The sequence below is a fragment of the Panthera pardus genome, unplaced genomic scaffold (genome assembly GCF_024362965.1).
Source record: "Panthera pardus isolate Hobbes unplaced genomic scaffold, ASM2436296v1 HiC_scaffold_24, whole genome shotgun sequence".
NCBI classification, from domain to species: Eukaryota; Metazoa; Chordata; class Mammalia; order Carnivora; family Felidae; genus Panthera; species Panthera pardus.
Genome location: NW_026526810.1, coordinates 109,159,677 through 109,166,115, shown reverse-complemented (window position 1 = coordinate 109,166,115; position 6,439 = coordinate 109,159,677). Strand labels below are relative to the sequence as shown.

Below are 6,439 nucleotides of genomic sequence, written 5' to 3'. Positions count from 1 at the left end.
CCCCATCCCTGTGAAAGAAAAGATGAGACATAGTTGTTCTTTGTCCTATTCTCCTACTTAGAAGACCATTTGTCTCCCTCTAGGTCCTGTATTGGGAGGTGGAATGCGAGTGTAGGGTGGGGTCAGAGGGATTCTGCGAGATTGGAGTTGGTGGTGGTATAGGATCTGTCCGTTGCCCCTCAGTGAGTCATTTTGGAAGGTTGCCATTCCCAACAGCTGGCCATTCTCTGCCCTTAAAATGTGGGGAAACTTGGGGTTTTGTTTCCAGGAGTCACGTTAGTTATCATTTCCAACCAATCTGGGGAAAAACTCCCACTTGGTACTTATCTTCATCCTGCTACATAAATGTCCCCAGTTGCTGACTTTAAAGAAAAAATAATATTAGCAATTCTAATGCCTTTTGGGGGTGATTTTACAAGCTCTATGAATTCCTGTCTGTCTTTCGAAATATCTTCATGTTCTGGCCAGGGAGGTTTGCTACTTTTTCCTTTATTGTTTAGTTTATATTCAGTCAATTTTCCCTGGTCTTAACTGTTGGCAGGTCAGGCATCACATCCCAGTTCAGGCAGGACAGAAGAAGGGAAGGTCAGAGACCATAGACAGTGAGACGTTTTTAAGGAGATGTTCTGGAAGGATCACATAGTCCTTCTGCTAAGGTCAGAACCCAGTCCCAAGCCCCATCCAGCCACAGAAGAGAGGCACCCCCCCTGACCGAGAGCACTCCTACCTCAGATGCCGTCACGGTGATGTAGGCAACAAGTCTCCATCCCTAAAGCAAGAAAATTCCAGATCATTCTCTTCTATAGTTTATTTTATTAAGAACGTCTCTCAAATTATTATTATTATTAACATTATCATTATTTTTTTTTTAGAGAGAGAGAGTGCAAGTTGGGACAAGGGGCAGAGCAAGAGAGAGAGAGAGAGAGAGAGAGAAAATCTCAAGCAGACCCCATGCCCAGTACAGAGCCCAGTGCGGGGCTCGATCCCACGACCATGAGATCATGACCTGAGCCAAAATTAAGAGTTGGATGCTTAACTGACTGAGCCACCCATGTGCCCCTCAAATTATTTTTACCAAAAAAACAATGGATCTTTGTTAAAAGGCAAAAATAGACAAACCAAAGGTAACTATAAAGAACCCCCATGTAAGTACACCCATCAGAAACAATCACCAAGGTATACATCCTCCAGATTTTTTCCTGTGTGTGTCTATATGTCTTTACTATAAGAATGGGCTACACATCTGTAACTCTTGATCAACAGGGTTATCAAGACTGAATCTTGATAAATAGCTAATCTGGGGGCAATAGATGAGGATTCTCATATTTCTTTAAAACACACCACAATTTATTGGAGCAGTCCACTTATTGTGGGACATGGAGGTTATCTCAACTAACATTCTTTTGCTAATCACTTAGGATATTTCCAATTTTTCACTATCATACACAGTGCAGGGCCGGAATCATTGTTCGAAAATTAAGTCCTAAGTATCCAGTGAATAAGAGGGAGGGGGAACTCCCTGTACTTAAAAAAGGAAGGGGAGGAGAGACCCCAAAATGCTCAAGAAATGTATCGAGGGTGGCAAAACCTCTCTCCCAGTCCGCCAAAATGACTGACACATGAAAACTCAATGACTGAGAAGCGTTCGTTTTGACCAAAATTTTCTTATGGGCCAACTTACGTTTCACCGAACTGCTTTGCTGAAACTGCTTTCACCTGGAGCTGAGTTAAATAATTAAACTCTCCTGGAAGGCATTAAAGGCCACCCACTTAACCTGCAGCCTCTTCTTCGGGGAAGTATTTAGATGAAATTGGTAGAATGCACTAGAGTCCTTTCAAGCAGGAAAGAGAAGTAGACTTTTAAGACCTAACTTTTTATTTCCCTGTCCCTGGAGATTTGCTCAAACAAAATTCCAAAAAGCTTAGAGCACCTTTTCAGAATATTTAATTAGAGATATTCTGACATTCATCACACATAACGAAAGGATGCCCAGCAGCCCCACCCATCCCAGATTTATTAGAAACGAAGAGGCTTGTAGCATTCGCTTCTTTTCATTCCTGTGCCAGGAAGAGAAAAGGAATCATTGCTTTTCTTCAGCTTTTATTAGGATTTCTCCAAAGTGGAAGTAAATGTAAGTTCCCATGCTGGTGTAAACAGATTCCTTTCTCCAAGGGGCTCTTTCCACATGAGGCACTAAAATAACATCTTATGATAGCCTGGCTCCTTTGTCCTTTTCTGCCTTTACCCCATTAACTCCAGCAATAGGACCCCTTACAGAAGTAACCAGAAGTCAGTGTTGGGAAGTAAATGGGCAACTCTGAGCCCAGCACAGTCCACCTACCCAGGATCCCTCAGAGAATGGGTTCTGCAGAAAGCCTATTGCCATGAAGTTCTGAAACGCCACCCTTTGAGAGAGAGAGAGAGAGAGAGAGTGAGAGAGAGAGAGAGCATGCAAGTAGGGAAGGGGCAGAGAGAGAGGGAGAAAGAGAACCCTAAGCAGAACTTGCATGGTCAGCACAGAGCCCAATGTGGGGCTCAAACTCACGAACCATGAGATCGTGATCTGAGCCAAAATCAAGAGTCAGACGCTTAACCAGCTGAGCCACCCAGGCCCCTGAGAGGGCACCCTTTTAAGCGTCAACATTTTTGTTTTCATTTTAGTCATTTGTGATGGGAATCTTCTCCAAAATACATTTCATAGTTTCTGGCTTTTGGAGCAGAATATTTAGAATATAATTAGGGCTTTTCTTGATGGGGTCACTTTATGGTAGATCATTTAAAACTTTTATTGGGAGCCAATATTTGTTCCGGGCACTATGCCAAAAGGATACGGACATGAATAAGACACAAACCCCATAGCAAAGACTTCACAGTCTAGTGGGAGAGACAGAGGACAAATCAACTCCTTACAAAACATCCTGATAATTAAATGGCTTGTGAAAAGCATTGAGAACACAGAAAGTAGCATCTAATTCTTCCCGACTTTCAGAAAGGGAAGTGTTGAGAGAGAAATCACTGTCAAAGATTAAGTCAAAAATGCTTCAGTTCCCAAATGGTGCCAATGAGAGAACAAGATTCCAGGCAAAAGGAAGCATCTTGCGTTGTGTGTTTTGAGATCGAACACCCCTGATAAGCCTTCAATCCATTATGGGTATACACTTTAAAACATATGACCTAAAATACAAACAACTTAAAATAGTATAATAGCTAAAAACTCCACCGTGCATATCAATGGTCCCTTGATATCCCAGCTGAGTAATTGCTTCAAGAGAGCTTTCCTTCTTCTCATCTCCTAACTACCGTGCACACCCACTCAGAAGGGAGCAAACGCTTCAACTTTAACAGGTGGGAATAATTAAGTAATTCTAAAATTCATGTTTCATATTCAGAAAAATAGAAACTGAAATGGGGGAGAGAAAAGGAAAACTTGAAGGGCATAAATCCCCTAGGACATCTGAGATATTCCTTGGCTGGGAAATACTGAAAGATTTGAATTCTTTTTTTACTGTTTGTTCATTTTTGAGAGAGAGAGAGAGCGAGAGAGAGAGAGAGCAAGCAGAGAAGGAGCAGAGAGAGAGGGAGACACAGAATCCGAAGCAGGCTCCAAGCTCTGAGCTGTCAGCACAGAGCCCAACACAGGGCTCAAACCCACAAACCGTGAGATCATGACCTGAGCCAAAGCTGGATGTTTAACCGACTGAGTCACCCAGGCGCCCTGAAATACTTAAGGATTTGAAACATAACTTGGTTTGCATTTTTTTGGCTGGGTACAATATACTTTATTGATGGCACCTGAAAAGGTAGGGCTCCCCAAGCCTCTCCACTTCTTCAGGGGGTCTGGGATGGAAACTGTGGAGGTTGGGAGAGTCTCAGTGTGTTGGGGGATGAGTTGAAGCAAGGGATCCCAGGCAGTGGAGGGCCTTCCTCTTCCTCTTCCTCTTCCTCTTCCTCTTGCTGGGGCTGGTGGTCCAGGGGCTCTTAGTCCTTGGAGGTCATGTGAGCCATAAGGTCCACTACCTGGTTGCTATGGCCAACTTCACTGCCATACCAGGAAATGAACTTGACAAAGCGGTCATTGAGAGCAATGCCAGCCCCAGCATCGATGGTAGAAGAGTGCGTGTCAATGTTAAAGTGGCAGGAGGCAAGCTGGTCCTCCGTGTAGCCCAGGATGCCCTTGAGGGGGCCCTTCAATGCCTGCTTCCCCACCTATTTGGAAGCTTTCTCCAGGAGGCAGGTCAAATCCACAACTGACATGTTGAGAGTAGGGACATGGAAGGCCATGCCTGTGAGCTTTCCATTCAGCTCAGGAACAACCTTGCCTACAGTCTTGGTAGCACCAGTAGAAGCAGGGATGATGTTCTGTGCAGCCCCTCGGCCGTCATTCCACAGATTCCCAGAGGGGCCGTCCATGGTCTTCCGGGTGGCAGGGACGCTATGGACTGTGATCATCAGTCCCTCCATGATGCCAAAGTTGTCATGGGTGACCTTGGCCAGAGGGGCCAAGCAGTTGGTGATGCAGGAGGCATCGCTGACAATCTTGAGGGAGTTGTCATACTTCTCAGGATTCGCACCCATCACAAACATGGGAGCATCGGCAGAAGGGGCAGAGGTGATGATCCTCTTGGCCCCACCCTTCACATGAACCCCAGCCTTGTCCATGGTAGTGAAGACCTCAGTGGACTCCACAACATACTCAGCACCAGCGTCACCCCATTTGATGTTGGTGAGATCTCGCTTCTGGAAGATGGAGATGGGCTTTCCACCGATGACAAGTTTCCCGTTCTCAGCCTTGACTGTGCCATGGCATTTGCCATGAGTGGAATCGTACTGGAACATGTAAACCATGTGGTTGAGGTCAGTGAAGGGGTCATTGATGGCAACAATAACCACTTTGCCAGAGTTAAAGCAGCCCTGGTGACCAGGCACCCAAGAGCCAAATCCGTTGACTCCGGCCTTCACCATCATGTCTCAGGGACGCTGCTGGCACTATACCAGAAGCATCTGTCTTTCCAAGAGGCAGGAGCGGAGAGCTTGGTTTACATTTTTAAATGATCTCTCTGGCAACACCAGTGTGGATGCGTTAAGGAGAAGTGAGGCTGAGCCAGAGAGACTAGGTTAAGTAACTGCTGTAATAGTCCCACCAAGAAATAAGAAGAGTCTACACCTGGGCAACAGCAGTGGCAATGGATTACTATTTCCAGTCAAGAGCAAGGATTTAGGAATTAAAACCACTTCATCTATAATTCTGTAAACACTGATCCACTGGGCCCACACCTGAAGCATGTAGAGCCGTTTGTCCTAAACTAACTGAATGGTCCCCATCTGTTGAGGGTACCAACAAGTATGACTGCTTATTTTTACTCATGCTTTTGCCCTTGAGGCTCAGCAGCGCTCCTCAAAAAAGAAAAGTGGACGAAATTATTGATGGCTCTTCTGTCTGCTTATATGTGCTGTTTCTCACAGTGCTCTCAGTTGGGACCTGTCTTCGTTTGGGTTCCCTCAGAAGCAGACCCTAAGACAAGGATTCTAGGACAAGCCGTTCTTGGGCAGGGGGGAGGCGAAGGGAACACCGGTAGGAGCTAAGAGTACGTTATTAAGGCAACTACCACATGGATGTTTGTTGCTCACCGCTGCTGAGAAAACTCGGCAGCGAGCGTGAAGGACGTGCCTCAGAGTGACCCCACACAAGAGGGCATTTAGACACCAATTCACACACGCCATTGGTTGAGCGCGGTTCCTGGGGAGAATTACCTCCCTTGTACTTCTGGCCTGCCATGCAAGCAGCAAAGTGAGCTCCAGCAGCAAGAGAAGATCCTCAGGCATAGAAATGCAAGTGCTGCCTATAAGAAATCTTGAGGGGGGGCACAGGTGAGTGGAAAAGTGAGGGCACAGGGGCCAGAAATTGACAATGACTGCTGCCGCGTCTAGGGGGTTCCATTTAGAGAAAAGTCTGTACATTTCATGATTGTTATCCTCATGGCCGCCACATTTGATCACTTTAGAGTTCCCCAGATTCGCTCCGAGCTCTGTGGCCTCTCAGTGCCTTCCACTGCTGTCCTCAAACGCCAAATAAATGCAGGTCGTGATGGTTAATTTTCCATGTCAACCTGACTGGCTAGGAGGTGACAGATAACTGGTAAAACCTTTCTGTGTGTGTCCGGGAGGGTGTTGGTGGAAGAGATTCGCATTTGAATTGGTGGGTTGAATAAAGAAGCTCGCCTCACTGATGCAGGTGGGCATCATCAAATCAGTTGAGGGCCTGAATAGAACGAAACAGTGGAGGAGGGGTGAATTTGGTCTTCATCTGGGCCAGGACGTCCATCTTCTGCCCTCGGACAACAGCGTTCCTGGTTTTCAGGCTCTCAGACCTGGACTGAACTATGCCACCACCTTTCCTTGCTCTCCAGCTTCCAGATGGCAGGTCATAGGACTTCTTGG

The 6,439-nt window shown here is 46.1% G+C and overlaps 1 pseudogene; it reads right to left on the bottom strand.

The window, feature by feature from the left end:
- Positions 1 to 3,979: 3,979 nt before the first annotated feature.
- On the bottom strand, positions 3,980 to 4,963 carry LOC109268192 (glyceraldehyde-3-phosphate dehydrogenase-like; annotated as a pseudogene).
- Between the last annotated feature and the right edge of the window lie 1,476 nt (positions 4,964 to 6,439).